The sequence below is a fragment of the Podarcis raffonei genome, chromosome 3, assembly GCF_027172205.1.
Source record: "Podarcis raffonei isolate rPodRaf1 chromosome 3, rPodRaf1.pri, whole genome shotgun sequence".
Taxonomy (NCBI): Eukaryota; Metazoa; Chordata; class Lepidosauria; order Squamata; family Lacertidae; genus Podarcis; species Podarcis raffonei.
In genome coordinates, this window is record NC_070604.1 from 33,148,499 (window position 1) to 33,165,111 (window position 16,613).

The following is a 16,613-nucleotide window of genomic DNA, read 5'->3' on the forward strand; positions in this document are numbered from 1 at the left end:
GTCATCGCCTGCTAATTAATGCAGGTCAAATTGCTTACGGACACATAGAAACTGGGGCCAGGTTAAAAAGTTGGCAATCCTAACCCCAGGATGTCCCCAAATCTTGATTTCTCACTACAAAGCGCTGCCACATTTGGCTGCATTTACTCTGTACTCACAGAAGCTTTGCACACAAATTCAGAATCTGGACACAAGTTAAAGTCACGGCCTGATAAGGATAAAAGTTGGAATTGCCACTATTATGCTCACACCTGCCACCTCCAAATGAATGAATGAATGAATCTGATACAAAATGAAGAAGAAGAAGAGAGGAGGTTTGCTGGATCAGGCCAATGGTCCATATCAGAGCTAAAGAACCATCTTCAGCCCTCGTGGACAATCTTCCAAGGGGCCACATGCCCCTGGTGGGGAAATCCAAAAGTGGTTGGAGCAATTTCACATGTGGAGAAGCAACCAAATGTCTGCTTACCAGAGCTTGATGTGCAGCTGGAGAATTGATGAGAACAGCTGTTTTTGGACTGCAGTTCCCATCATCCCTGACCACTGGTCCTGCAAGCTAAGGATGATGGGAGTAGTAGTCCAAAAACAGCAGGAGACGCAAGTTTGGGATACACTGAATCTATTGCATATTTCTCGCCCCTGAAAATGGTTTCATCCTTAAATTAAAAGTTCATTGCAGATTGGTTCTGCATTATCCCATTGCATGTCCATTTGGAAATAGATGAAAACAGATGTAGGCAGCCTGGGCAAAAGGGACTTGCCCAGAGAGGTGGATGGGCATGTATCAAGTTCACAATAATTGATTCCTTTTTCATTCACCTGGGGTGTGCTCAGGGAGCAAAATGCATGGATAATCTAATCAAGGAGAGAGTTTTCAAACATATACCAAGTAACCACACCCATCCTTGTGGATGGCTGGATCTTGTGGATGGCATGAACAATTCTGGACTGAGGTAAAACTACATCCTGCCCCACCCCCACACTTTAAATGGGTTAGTGTGTGCCCAGTCTTGGATTAGCAGTGGCGCTGTGGGTTAAACCACAGAGCCTAGGACGTGCCGATCAGAAGGTCAGCAGTTCGAATCCCCCCCGACGGGGTGAGCTCCCATTGCTTCTGCCCACTTAGCCGTTTGAAAGCACGTCAAAGTGCAAGTAGATAAATAGGTACCGCTCCAGCGGGAAGGTAAACGGTGTTTCTGTGCGCTGCTCTGGTTCTCCAGAAGTGGCTTAGTCATGCTGGCCACATGACCCAGAAGCTGTACGCCGGCTCCCTCAGCCTATAGAGCGAGGTGAGTGCCGCAACCCGAGTCAGTCACGACTGGACCTAATGGTCAGGGGTCCCTTTACCTTTACCTTACTTTTCACCCTCTGTTTCTGTCCTTTTGTAACAGTCCATAGTAATGTTGGCTTACCTTACCACCAGTTACTAGGGAGAAACAATTTATATGTTGATAGGAGCAATTCCCATATGACTGGATCTCATGTTTCTTTGAGAAGCAATCACATGGGGTTAGCAATCTACATGATTACTTCCCTCACCACCACTGTCAACCTCCAGGAAGTCGGTATGGGAAGCAACATCAGCTATTCTTTTTCCTGTGCTGTTCCAGAGTGACATCAGATGGTGCTTGGACCAATTCAGAAAAACATACTGTGTTTCTACTAAAGTAGGGATGGGGTGACCCTTCAGATGTTGCTGTGCCCCAACTCCTATGGGCCCCAGACAGCATTGCCAATCATCAAGTATTATGGGAATTGGAGTCTGCCTGAAGGGCCACAGAAATCCACCTTTATACTGAAGTATCTTAAATACTTTTTTTAAGGGGGTGATTGATTGTGTGTTGGTAACTGGGATAACTATTATAAGGTATAGAGATGTGAATTGACCACAGTCTTAAAATATGCTAATTTAATTGCATTTTAATCTTAAATAATCCCAAGAGCAGCCCTTTCAACTTTGCTGCAAATCTTCTCTCTTCCATCACACACATATAAAAAACACCCCGGAAACTTGAACTGGTGCCCTCCCCTTTCAGACAGCAACCCAGTTATTTTGGAGACAGTCAGGTAATCAAAATGAAACCTGTATATATTTATTTACTGTTGCAGAAAGAAAGAAAAAAGTTAGAGAGAAAATGATGAAACCGCAGAGAGAAAGAAAAAACAGGCTTCTGACTTGTGTCTCCTGCAGCCCCTGGGGAGATTCGCTGCCATCATTTCGCCAATGCAGAGTGTCGGAGAGGCTCCTAACTATCTCCTTCAGGCAAGTCGTGGCTCTCATAGCCTCTTGTTAAAACATCCTCCCAAGTCCTAAGCTTGAGGCAACCTTACTCAAAGAAAACCTGCTGTAGCAGAGGCCCTGCTTCATTTTCAGTCTAGTCAGGAGAGAGAGAGGGAGAGAGGTTCTCACTACCACTAGGGTAGGCGAGAGTGTTCTCTTTGATTTCAATTCTTAATGTTTGCTCTTACAGGCATTTGAATTGCAATGAGGACACAAGGATATGCAGTATTCCTGCTAAGAAGTAGCAGATATAGTCATCACCTGTTTGGGGTTTTTCCAAAATAGAACTGCTCTGAGTCGCATTTTGCTGCGCTGTCCCAGCGGAGCCCAGTCCTATGCATGATAAATTGAGTTCAATGGGACTTGTTCCCAAATAAGAGGTTTTTTTTAGGATTCCAGGTTTAGGAAGCAATTCTGTGCTCCCTGGGAGGGCTGTAAGATGAAACACCACCAGATGCTGGAGACCTTTCCAGCACTAACCCCCTCCTCTGTTCAAAATAGCCCCAGAGCAATAGAGCTAGCATAGTTTATTTTCACTGGCGTCATTGGGAGTGGGGAAAGATTGAGAAAATATAATCTTCCAGCCTGGCAGAAGGGAGCCAGCAGAGCTAAGGAATGGGCACTTCCTTCACCTTGGGATCTTGCCCACCACAACTATTTGAGAATTGCTTTGGCTAATGTTTAACTTACCATCCAAGTCAGTTTCCACAGGAATTCACATACCTTCTGAAAAACATTTTAGAACACATTATAACATGCAATAGCTCAGTCCTGGATTTAGGGCAGTATGGGTGGTTCCCCCACACAGAGAGATGAGAGGGCATAAAATTGAGAAGATCCATAACTGAGAAGATCCATTTGGGGGCACAAGGTGCCATATTATGGAAGATTACTCAAGTCTGCCCCGGAATAGGTGATCCCATGACTGTAACCTGTTTTTAACCAGACCCTAGCCACAGTGGGGTGGCCAGAGTGCTGTAACCCCCAGGCACACACCCCTGATTAGACACTGGCTGGCAAAGGGACTGACTGCTGCCCAGTCCACTGGGTGGTGCAACACTCGCCATGCCCCGGGCACTGGCAACCCACGCTACTCCCTGCCTAGGCATGCTTACTCATCCTTCAAATACATGCAGTGATTTCCAGGGAGCTAGTTGGAGCCATTATTCCTTCTCAGGCTGCCAAGCAGGCCTTGTAGGTTTTTGAAGCGCTTCAGAAACTACAAAACCTATTTGATCAGAGATGACAACAAGGCCGAAACAATGACTGTGTGCACCTGGGGTAAGGAACCTTTTTCAGCCTGTAGGCTGCTTTCCCTTGTGAGCAATCTTCCAAGCACTGCATGTCAGTGGTGGGTGGAGCCAGAGGCAAATATGGGTGGGGCAAAAATGCAAATTTTATACTTGCATAGTAACCTAGTTTCTATGTACACTCATACACTTGTCTCTAGACTCAATCCAGACAAGCCAGAGGCATTGTCTGAGCTCAGTGATACATTCCAACCAGGCACAAACATTCAGAATACAAAGTAGAGCTAGACTTGCCTGGAGAGAAGGGTGTGTGATCTGGAGAATGTTTGATGGGCACATTTGGCCCATGGGCCTCCGGTTCCCCACCCCTGTTGGCCTCCTCCAAATTCCTGTATAAGTCTAGATCCTGCTTCAGGTTTCAAGGCAGGCGAGAAAACTTGAAGACTGGAGATTAAAAGCATGAAAGAACATTTCAAAACAGTCTTTGGCACTGTTCATGTAAACCAATTACAGAGCCTCTGAGAGCAATTCCAGATTAGCCTGCTAGACTAGTTATATCAGCTTCTGTCACTGACTCTTATGCTTAAAATAAACAGAGCTCCTTGCAAAACTGCTGTGCCATTGTTTGTAACGAGGAAGGCCTTATTGTTTGCTGTATCGTAGCTCTTCTGTGCGTGATGGTAGGCCAAACATTTGCTAAATGTTCATGGTGCCTTGTATATTTTATGTGTCTTTTACAATGTAGGCCTGCATCCTTACAACAGCCGAGTTCATTAGGGGAGCATTGGTGGTTGATGGCCTCATGTTTAATTTTTCAGCAATATGTTCCAATGAGCCACTAGAGTTGCCACAGAAATTTTGCCTGAGGAAGCAGTAGGGAACCTCAGGCCCAGGAAAAAAGGTATAAAAGGTAAAGGACCCCTGGATGGTTAAGTCCAGTCAAATGCGACTATGGGGTTGCAGTGCTCATCTCGCTTTCAGGCCGAGGGAGCCAGCGTTTTTCCACAGACAGCTTTCCGGGTCATGTGGCCAGCATGACTAAACTGCTTCTGGTGCAATGGAACACTGTGATGGAAACCAGAGTGCACGGAAATGCCATTTACCTTCCTGCCGCAGCAGTACCTATTTATCTACTTCAGGCATCCTCAACCTTCAGCCCTCCAGATGTTTTGGACTACAATTCCCATCATCCCTGACCACTGGTCCTGTTAGCTAGGGATCATGGGAGTTGTAAGCCAAAACATCTGGAGGGCCGCAGGTTGGGGATGCCTGGTCTACTTGCACTGGCGTGCTTTCAAACTGCTAGGTTGGCAGGAGCTGGGACAGAGCAACGGGAGTTCACCCCGTCACGGGGATTTGAATCACTGACCTTCTGGTTTAGACCACAGCACCACCCATAGGCCCAGGAACCCAAAGTGGCCCGCCAAGTCTTTCAATCCACCTCTTGAGAGTCTCCCCAGGCCACATTTCCTCTTCCTGGGTCACACCCTGACCCTCCTCAGGAAGGGAAGCATTAACTCTCCTCACCATGCATGCCATGGTCACGATTAGGATTGGGACACCCCACTTTATCTGTTGTTAAAGCAACTTTGACATCAATTTCATTATAGTTAAAGCAACAAAAAGCTCAGCTTCTGTGCAAACTAATTCACAGCATGTGTTTCAGGGCCCAAAGCAAAATATGTGAGGAGAGACAAAATCATTTTGATGGCAACTGGATGTTCTCAGAAGTGCCCCCCTCCTTCCAAAACTCTCACCAGGTTACCTTTGAAGTGATTTTTTGGGGTGGGGGCAATTTCCAACCTCAGGTGAATCAACAGAGTAGATACATGACTATGTAATTTGAATATAAACAACCCTGTTAATTCAAAATAACTTTGGTAAGTCTAGCAAAATTTCTCAAGGAGGTTCTGCACATCCCTACTTAATTTATATCGAGGGCTCCAGACGACGGTTGCTGCTTAATTTTCTTTGAATTCCTATTCTCAGAGAACTATGCAAACATTTCTGGGATAATTGGATTGCCAAGAAAAGCTACTATTAAATTATTTGTAGACTAAAACATATTTTTCTTTAAAAGGCCTCTAAATATTAAGCTCTAATTGTAATGGCGAAATGATGACAGCGGAAATTTCCAGTGGCGGGCAAGCCAAATATAGGAAGAATAATCGGGAGTAGTGGCGTTTGGTTTGTTCTTTTGAAAGAGCCTCACTGCTTTCATTGAGAATTCCAAATGTGTAACAAAAAAAAGTGTGACCCAACCTGGCGAGGGGAGCTTCCTTATCAAAAGGCCTTCTCAATGCTGCTGCCTTTCATCCATCAGGCGTTAAAAAAAAGAGAACCAGCTAGAATGTATGCAGTTACGAAAACTTCAGTGTGTCCAAATGCAATAGGAGACAGTGCATGAAGCAGTGTATATGCGTGCTTTTATCCTTTTATCTTTGTATCTATCTATTGAAGATAAAGAACGATAATAAAAGAGAGAAAAGGCCATGAAGTCACCCATAAACAACAGACAGGGCAGACACACCATTCACCTGGTCACAGTCTTTCTCGCTATGATGACATGCATCTTAAATAAATAAAAATTCTAAATTTGCATCTACACAAAACAAACAAAACCCCTCACTTTTGCATCCAGATTTTCATTTTTTGTGGTTCCACGAAATCTATGGAGACAGCCAGCTCTCTGGCATTATAGTAATGGGGCTGTCCATGAAGAACACTGGATGAAAGGCCATCAGAATTGTAACAAAGGAAGATTGAGCATTGGCTGAGATGGGGCAGAGTGTGACGAACAGGGAAGAGGAAGGATTCAAAAGGCCTTTGGAAGACTGACACAGTTTTATTGATGGTCCTCATGCAGCCATTTGTTTATCCTATTTCCTTTCTTCCCCTCTTCCTTCTCTCTCTTCCTAATGGCATGGACGTTTGGATTTCAAAATACACTCTCTAATTGGCCCCATTAACCATAATCAGTGGAACATTTAATTGCCTCTCCTACAGCTCATCATCTCGTTGGAATTGCTCTCTACTTAATCTTCATCAAATCCCTGCAGAAAGTGTCCAGATACGGCACTTCACATTTCTGTTTATGACAGAGGAATATTTTCCCATGGCAGCTTGTGTTGAAACACGACGCATGCTGAGAATGTTGAGCGCTCAGCCCCAGCCATTGCAGATAAGCTCCTCAGCGATTGACTGGCAGTGCCATTCCATTGCAAGATACTCAGCCATGGAATCTAAGGAAATGAATTTGCTGTGTGTGTGTGTGTGTGTGTGTGTGTGTGTGTGTGTGTTGTTATTATCACTGCTTATTCCAGTAGTTCTTAAAATGCTCTCATTTGGCAACTCATCTTGCTTCCTTTACAGAAGTTCCCCAGATTTCAGACTGAACTGAATAATTGTGCAAAGGAGCATTATGCTTTCCACTAGACCTCTCTCTGTGTGCATGTCTAACTATGAAGAGAAAGAAAGGAAAGGTGTTGTTACAGGGATTAATAATGCATCGCAGAAGAATCCCTTGGTGAAATTAAAGATGAAAGAGGCAGCATTAAAATACAATGAAACACACAAGCATGGGAGTTCCAAATTAAAACTCGCCATTGTACTCAAGTTCTCAAACCCAAGTGCTTCACTATCACTTCCTGCCAAGGCTCACAACAATATGTTTTACAGAGCCAATACTGCTGCCACATGTAACCTTGACTCTGCAGCCAGTGGCTTAAGTGTTTGACACAAACAGGGCCGTCTTACCCATAAGCGCTAGGGGTGCGGGGCACCCGGCTGCCGGGCTCTCAGGGGCTCCAGGCTAAGAGTCCGAGGCCCGAGAGGTGAGTCTGGGGAAGAGCCCGTCCGTCAGTCGGAGCACGAGTTCGGGGGTGACCAAGCCAGTGAGACGCTGAGGCGGCCAGCTGGCTCCACCCTCCTGTGTGCCTGGGACTGGGCAATCAGGGGGGTGCCAGGCAGATCTTTGCACCCCGGCGCCGCATATGCTTAAAACAGCCCTGGATACAAAATAGCTAAAAGAGTTGTGTGGCATTTGCCCACTCATTATGGAGATGTCATACTGGGGGAGAGAGAGAAAGGGTTAATAGGCTGACCAATAAGAAAGCCCAGGGGCGGAGCCTAAGTGTGTTTAAGGCTTAACACAGGGGTTTTTGGCAGTTAGTTTGGTTGGTTTCTTGTGAGAGGGAGGCATAGGAGTCAGAGTGAGTTAGAGACAGAGGGGAGACAGAGAGAGTGAATCGGATTACAGTGTTTCAAAGTATTTAAAACTTGTTTGCGTTCACAATAGACTGGAATCTTTGTTAATACGTTACAACCTGACTGAGTCTGAATATATTACCAGGGAAACCTGGTTGGTGGCAGGGGAAGAGATAAGCCGTGGTGGTGCAGGGTCAATAGTCCGTGGAATGACCGGGGGCCCTGTGTGAACGCCACAAGTTGTGACCCAAAAATGGACTGTGGTTCTAGAAAACGCCAATGCTGCAGATGAAGTTTCTCTACTCTTTGGGCATATTGTAAATCCCATTGAACCTAGCAGGACTCCACAGTGCAAGTAAACATGCATAGGACTGGCCTGTATTCATTGGTACAAGATTGGTATTTTGTTTCAATCCTTTCTTGCTGTCATAGGTATATTCTATTGCACATTTTCATTACAGAAGCGAATCCTTTAATGCTGTTTGTGTTTTAACTGTGGATGCCTCTATTTTATTGTTTGTGGTGTTGGTTTTTATACTTGTAAACCACTAAGAAGCCTACTTTGGCATGAAGCAGTAAATGGTAAGTATAATAATCAACTGTTTTCTAAAAGGATGTGCCTATAGCAGAGGAGTCATCAGAGTGCCTTGATCACAGGTGCAAACTGTGGTTCAGCGCACCACACTGACATGCAAGTCACTCCCCTCCCTGCCACACCCATTATGGAGGCTGCCTGTCAGGGACTGGGCAGAGGAGGAGTGGTGGAGACCGCCTACCTATCCTGATCCTTCCAGGGAGCAGGAAAAGGAAGACAGTATAGATTTACAACAGGGGGTTGAGGGAGGTCGCAGCTCAGAGCAAGAGGAGAACAAAAGTTTGGAAATCATGGGAGAGCCAGAGCAGCAGCTGGCTGACACGTTGTCATTAGAAAGCATTCCAGATCCTCCATCTCCCAGAACCCAGCGAGCCTTAAAAGTAGGAGAACAAAGAGCTCAAAAACAGAGGGCACTTAGTGGCACCCATACAATGATGACAAACGAGGAAGTGGGAGAGATGGGGGGATTGGAGATTCACTCAGGACAACACCATTATCCAAGAGGCTGTGTTCTATAGCCTCTCTCTGTAAGGATTAAAACAAAAAAGGACTGTAAGAATTTTTTTCTTGTCTTTATAATTGCCTGGGCAACCAGCTGGGAGCCACTGACAGTATCCTGACACTGCCTTTTTGCTACAGGCACAAATAAAGCCCAAAGTGATGAAAAGATTAAATGACATAATTAAACCACACCTTCCAGCATGGATTGGGCTGCTGAGTTGGATAGGATCTCACACATAAGGTGGCATTGCACAACATTTTGCACCAGTAAGGTAAAAGGTAAAGGTAAAGGACCCCTGGACAGTTAAGTCATCTAAGATGACTATGGGGTTGTGGCGCTCATCTCGCTTCAGACCGAGGGAGCTGGCGTTTGTCCACAGACAGCTTTCTGGGTCACGTGGCCAGCATGACATAATAATAATAATAATAATAATAATAATAATAATAATAATAATAATAATAATAATAATTTATTTATTATTTATACCCCGCCCATCCGGCTGGGTTTCCACAGCCACTCTGGGCAGCTTCCAACAAAATATTAAAATACAGTAGTCCATCAAACATTAAAAGCTTCCCCAAACAGGGCTGCCTTCAGATGTCTTCTAAAAGTCTGGTAGTTGTTCTCTTTGACATCTGGTGGGAGGGCGTTCCACAAGGCGGGTGCCACTACCAAGAAGGCCCTCTGCCTGGTTCCTTGGCTTCTCACAGTGAGGGAACCGCCAGAAGGCCCTCGGCGCTAGACCTTCTGGCACAACAGGACAGAAACCAGAGTGCACATAAACACCATTTACCTTCCCACCGAAGCGGGACCTATTTATCTACTTGCACTGGCATGCTTTTGAACTGCTAGGTTGGTAGGAGTTGGGACAGAGCAACAGAAGCTCACCCCATAGCGTGGATTCGAACTGCTGACCTTCTGATCAGCAAGCCCAAGAGGCTCAGTGGTTCAGACCACAACACCACATGCATGCATCACTCTTCCTTTGGGGATCAACTGAAATGATGACTCCTGCAGCTGCCATGTTGTAAACCAAGATGCGAGAGTCCTTTAAAACCTAAGCAGTGTCTTTTGTCTCCCAATACTTCTTTTCGATGAATTCCACAGAGCCACACAAAGTTCCATCCTGACGATAGAGCATGTCTTTATTTTTGGCCACCCTGCGTGGTGATTCCTTCCCTCGACCATTCATTTGGTCCTTAGCTTTTTTGAAAGCCTATCTCTAACCCAGATTAAACATAACTGCACATAACTCTTGACAGTCTCACCTCTCCCACCGCAGTGGTTCCATTTCCTTTCCTTTTGTAAGCTGTCCTCCGCAGACATGTATTAGCATCACATCATTTCATTCTAACGCTGCAACACAGTCACTCGAGATCTGCACTGACAGTGCAGCATTTGCTTGATGTAGTCGCTTGACTCAGCAGGCCTCCATAGATGCGTTGTTGCAAGCCAAGGACAAGCTCCCCACGAAGATTTCCTTTGTGCGATTAGTCAATGCTGCTGGGTCCTATATCCAGCAACCATTTCAATGCAGGTCATTAATCAACATTGCAACAATTCACAGAAGCTTCAGATGGGATAATGGCCATGTCGAGAGTGGCTGAAATAGATGTGCTGTAGAGCTGCTGTGGGTTTCTCTCCAGTCATGCATCATGGTTGCAATCTATTTTTGTGACCCTATATCCATACCCCAATTGTCTCCATTTGCATTGTACATAATGAGCAAGGTAGCTCTTCAGGGGCTCTGTACTCACATTCCCTTGAATATGAGTCAAAGTATCAACAAATTTCAAGAACTTAGTAGCCAAATCAGGAATAGCATTCTGTGCAAGTTTGGGGGTGGACAGCCGATGGCAACGTATCTCTACTACTTGACCAACCTGAATTAATGAAGGACATTCATGCTAGGCTAGCAAGACTCAATGTGCTACCATCAGGGGAGATTCCAGAAAATACCACTCAAAGAGAGACTATGCCCCCTGTGGACAGAATCATATAGAATCAGTCGTGTGTGCTCTTTTGCATTGCCCCTTGTATCAGACAATTTGATCTAAGTCCATCAATCGGTTATTAGCAGGGAGTGGCAGTCAGATGACTGTAAGGTAGCCTTCCTAACATTTACTTACAATGGAGATAATAGCCAGGTTTCTGCAACATCCAATAAGGATTTGTGAATGTGTTGCAACAACATTTTAATTGTTAGATGCAGATTTTGCTGTGTGATTTTATGGTGCTGAACCTTTTGGAATTTTGTCTACATGCCAATAAAGGTTTGAGACTGGGGGAAAAAGTCTCTGCATGACCACAGATCCCCTGCCCAGATACCAGGGTACCCAAGCACACAGAGAGTCTTTGCAGATCATCCCCTCACACACCGATGGTCAGGGACGAAGCTGTGGGTGCAGGGACACTCCAGGCAAGACATGCATCCATTCCCCTGCCTCCTGCCCAAGAATACAGCATTTGTGTGCTCAGGCAAATGCCTGAAAATGCTTTATATCTATCTTCCTCTCAGAACATGAGATCAAGATTACAGCTCCGGTCCTGAAGCAGTCAGCACACAGCTGCCCAGAAAAGCAACCAGGCAACTAATTCAGACAAAGCTAGGAGTTTGGGATGACCTAGCTCCATGAAGGACCTCTGTCTGAAAGAGGAAAGCACAAATTACAGCAAAAATGGTAGTTATACCTAGAGTAATGACTCTCATATTGAATTCAGCTCAATAAATCAGTCGGAAGGTTCTGCAAACATCATAAACCTTGAAAGCCCAGCTCTGAGTGCTTTATGAAACACAACTGTCACCGAGATTGAATTTTTTCCCCCTGCCTTGTTATTCAATCCAAAAATCATGTATTATTATTTATAATATTTAGAAGATGATTTTGGAGACAGTAAGCTGGGGGGAGGAAATCAAAGAGGCATGGATGAAAGGATGGGGTTGGGGACCGAAAATAAATGTCTGTTCAAAGTAAGAAGTTGGGAGGGGAGTTCCCCTTCATATCATATGAAACATGCAATTTTCATGAGGGTCCTTGAGGGCAGCTGGCAATTCATACATATTACAAATTGGGGGTATTATGCCGCAACACAATTACAGAGGAAAGATTTAATAAAGGATCCCATTACAGGCAGAAAAGGAGGAGAAGGCAGAGCAGGGAGCTAACAGAGCAACAATGCAACCTCAAGACGCCTGCAGCTTTTCAGCCAAAATTGTGCATAATGGGGCTTCTTCTCAGTACACCGAAAGAGCAAAATCCACGAACAGCCGATGACTTATGCAACTCAAAAAGGTATTTTACCCAGCATGCCTAAAGGAGCGGGGGGGGGTGTGGAGGCAGTGGCAAAGGAGCAAGAACCAAGCAGGAAATTGAAAACCGATCTGTTAGCATTTACACATGCATCTATTACATTGGTTGACATAGGAAGGGGCCATGTTTGTTGTAGAAAGGGGTTGTGAGCTGAAAATAAAAACATAGCTCTCTCTCTCTCTCTCTTTATTGCTGCTGGATCCAGCATCCTCTTCTCACCATCGTCAGCCAGGTACTAGTAGAAAACCTGCAAGCAGAAATGGAGTGCAATACAGTGGTACCTCAGGTTAAGTACTTAATTCGTTCTGGAGGTCCATACTTAACCTGAAACTGTTCTTAACCTGAAGCACCACTTTAGCTAATGGAGCCTCCTGCTGCTGCTGTGCCACCGGAGCACGATTTCTGTTCTCACCCTGAAGCAAAGTTCTTAACCTGAAGCATTATTTCTGGGTTAGCAGAGTCTGTAACCTGAAGCGTATGTAACCTGAGGTACCACTGTAGGCAGACCTGTACAAGGAAGTTTTTTTTAATGTTTAATGTTTTACTATGTTTTTATACACATTGGAAGCTGCCTAATAACAATAGCAATAGCAATAGCAATAGTTGTTGAATAGGACGTCTCATTTTCACTGGAGAAATATTGGAAGTTATGGGATACAGCAATTCAGCATGTTTTGGTGGGAAACAAAAAGCCTTTCTTTAGTGGTAACTGTAAAAAATAATCACCTGAGCACAAAGTATCAAAAATGTGTTCCATTCTATACACTAGTATACAAATATAAGCTATATGAATACTTGCATTTTTATAACGTAATTTTATTAAGACACTGATTGAGTTTCATCCTGAGACATTGTTGTTTGGTTTGTCATGCTGTACCATAAAACACAGTAGCCATTTTACCAGGGATAGCTCTTCCAAGTAGGCCCCTAGGCAAAGCACAAGAGAAACATCTTCATGGGTTTCCCTAGCGGGCTGGTTTGAAGGGCTGCCCCAGGAAAAGTCATAATTTTGAATTGCTTAGGGAATCAACTGAACTGTTTCCTGACTGACTGAATATGTGTGTTTTGGAACAGCTCAGCTCATTGCCAAGCCAACATAAGCCAACAATGTAGAACAGAGTTGCGGGCTGTTTGTATCTTAGATGGCCTTAAGAGAACTTTAGACATATTCATAGAGAATAAAGCCACAATCACACCAAATATTTAAAGCAATATGATACCACTTTGAACATGGTGTACAACTCACGCATGTGTAACAGAAGACAGGGTAACCGTAGGTCAAGCATGGCCAAACTTGGCCCTCCAGCTGTTTTGGGACTACAATTCCCATCATCTCTGACCACTGGTCCTGTTAGCTAGGGATGATGGGAGTTGTAGTCCCAAAACAGCTGGAAGGCCAAGTTTGGCCATGCCTGCAGTAGGTGAACCAAAGTGTTCCTGCAGAGGTGGCTTGTCCACTTCAGCAAAGGCAAACCTTTTTGTGTAAGCTCACATCCACACAGTACATTTAATACACTTTAATATTGCTTTAACTGTCATGTCATCCCCAGAGAATCCTAGGAACAGCAAACCTTCCAACAAGAGGCTGGAAACCAGGATGCGCATCTTCCAGGATGTACACCTGTGCAAGTCATGTGACCCATGCAAGAGAACAGCCCCTCAAAATGGGATGTCCCAGTCTAATCAGGACAGTTGGGGTCAGTGGCGTAGCGTCAGTTGCTGGTGCCCGGGACCACTCAAAGGGGAGGTGGGAGGGAGGGAAACAGGTGGAGTATGCATGCACATTCAACACAGTTTCCCTCTGCACAGCCACAGTGATAGGAAAAGAGAGTTGCTTTGTTGTTTGGAGAGGTCACTTCCTGGTTCACACGGAGAAGCCGTTTTCAATGGAGCCCAGCAACAGAAGCTGTATTGAGGCAGCATCAGGTGTTGAAATTTTGCACCCCCTAACAATTTTGCACCTGGGGCAACTGCCCCTGTGGATATCCACACACTACGCCACCGTGTATGGAATTGTAGTTAGTTAAGACTGCTGAGAGCTGTTGGGACAGCGGTTCTCAACCTGTGGGTCCTCAGATGTTGTTGGACTACAACTCTCATCATCCATGAGCTCTGGCCTTGCTAACTAGGGGTGATGGGAGTTGTAGTTCAACATCTAGGGACCCACAGGTTGAGAAAGGCTGTGTTAGGAGATCCTTCCCAGAGCTACAATTCCCAGCATCCTTAACAAACCACCATTCCCATGATTCTTTGTGGGAAACCATGATTGTTAAAGTGCTTTAATAAATATTGCTTTGAATGTGCCGTATGGATGTGACCTAGGTTTGATATCAGAACTAAGTTTTGCTAAGCTGCATTATTTCAAACTGCATTTGGGAAGGGAATGTTTAAATGCTCTCCCTCCCTGCTTCACAGGCAGAGAACAAATATGGCAAGGAAAGGGATCACTTAGGGCCTTTTCCTTTACATGCTTGCTTAGTGTGCTTAAGAGATGGTTTGTGTGAAGGAGCCCTCAAATATTTTATCCCCAGACAGCAGCCTGATATGGTACAGCCTATCACTGAATTGCAACACTAAGGATGCAGTCTTATACATATTTACCTGGGAGCAACCCCATTAATGGGGCTTCCTTCTGACTAGACATGAGTAGGATTGCACTGTCAATCAATTAAACCTCATGAAAGTTATAACAGCATCTACTTAATCATTCCCAAATGGATAAAAGCTTTGAGGCTAAGCATCCTTTTCATCCATACAAAACTTGCCCATTCGACTAGACTCAGAAATGATCAGAGGACACAAAGCTAAAGGAAGTTTAGGGTGGCTACTCAGTTCCAGACTTTCCATGACAGCAGCAGCAGCCTTGATGTCTAGTTGCATTGACTTTTAATACTTACATATTCTACTTGGTTTGCAAAAATGGATTAGAGAACTATAACCGCAAGCACTTTGATAACTTGCTTAGCTCAGAGAAATGGATTGAAGTACGGCTCTGAATACTTCAGTGTGCGCTACTCCACTTTACTTATTCAAAATAATAAGTCTAAACTTGGATTTAGAACATTTCAGAACATGAGTGACTGTGTTTTCAAAATTTGGGGTGGGGGTTTGTGAAGGAATATATCTTTAAAAAAAATAATTAAGCACATAATATCTATCTTGTAAATGTTGTATGGCCTCAGAGGCAATATAAACAACAACAACCACCACAACAATAATTTAATATTAAATTCAATTCAGTCCACATTTGAAGCTGGAACTATGAAATTTGCACTTTCTAAAACAATACGAGAATTGAAATGCAGGCATTCTTCAAAATTTGCACTTAATCTGAATTTTGAAGTGCAGTTCTCCAACCATCCAGTGTTTACCAAAACGCATAAAAGTGTGCATTAAAATTAAATATAATATAATATCATGCCTGGTTTTGCTTGCAAAAATGTGTACATTAATCAAAACTGCTTACAAATGTATGAGAAATTCACGCTTAAATGTTGATGAATTTTCACAAGGGTTTTTAAAAAAATTAAATTAGCCAATTGCTGCAGAAATGTAGAGAACTGGACTTGGTTGAAGACTGGGAAAATGAGAAAGGGGGGAAACTGAGGCTGACAGATGCTTCCATCCCCAGCTTTCCTTTGACATCTTGTTGGCAACTGTGATAACAAGGCACTGGACTGGTTGGGCCACCAGGCTGATCCAGCAGGTTCCTCTTTCTTTCTTTCATTCCTGTCTAATGTTTCATGCCTTGCATTTCCACAAGTGGTAGGGAGCCCCAGGGTAAGCTTTGCTGTCAAGTTTCCAAGCAAGGACAAAAGGAGTATTAAGGATTTACACTGGATTAAAAAAACAAAACAAACCCAGACAGAACGATCTGTTCATTTACAAAATATCCAAAGCGGGCAGAAGCAAACCCTGCTCTGTTGAGGCATGTTTATGCAGATACAGTCCCCCAATGCAGCAGCGCCCTGTTGCAGCCTCCTACGAATCATTTTCTCGCCAGCCGGCAACACTTTTCTAGCTGGTTTTAAAATAGGGAGGAGGTTTTCTTCCCCTTCCCCAATTTAAACAGCAACCAAGATCTCCTGATCTCCTGGCGCAACACAGGTTTTCCTCCCCCCACTGTCACCTGCCAACTTTGACATGTACCTGTGACCTGATTTCCTGGATAGTCCATACCTTCCCATAAATTAGCATTCACTCCTTATGGCTGAGCCAATCTGAAGGTTCAGGAAGATTTCGAAGCGTGCTCTGGCATTGCAAAACCAATGTGGATATTCAACAGTGTTGCCGACACACCCAAGTGAAATCGCTCTCCTTGCAAGTTGAGAAAAGATGAGGCAAGCAGGCTTGGAACACGACAGAGTGTCTGCCGAGAAAATGAGTAATAGTCACACTGAATGGTACCCCAAAAATGTGGGGCTCTCCAGGGCAATTTTTTTTTTAAAAAAAGATGGTTTGGAAAGCC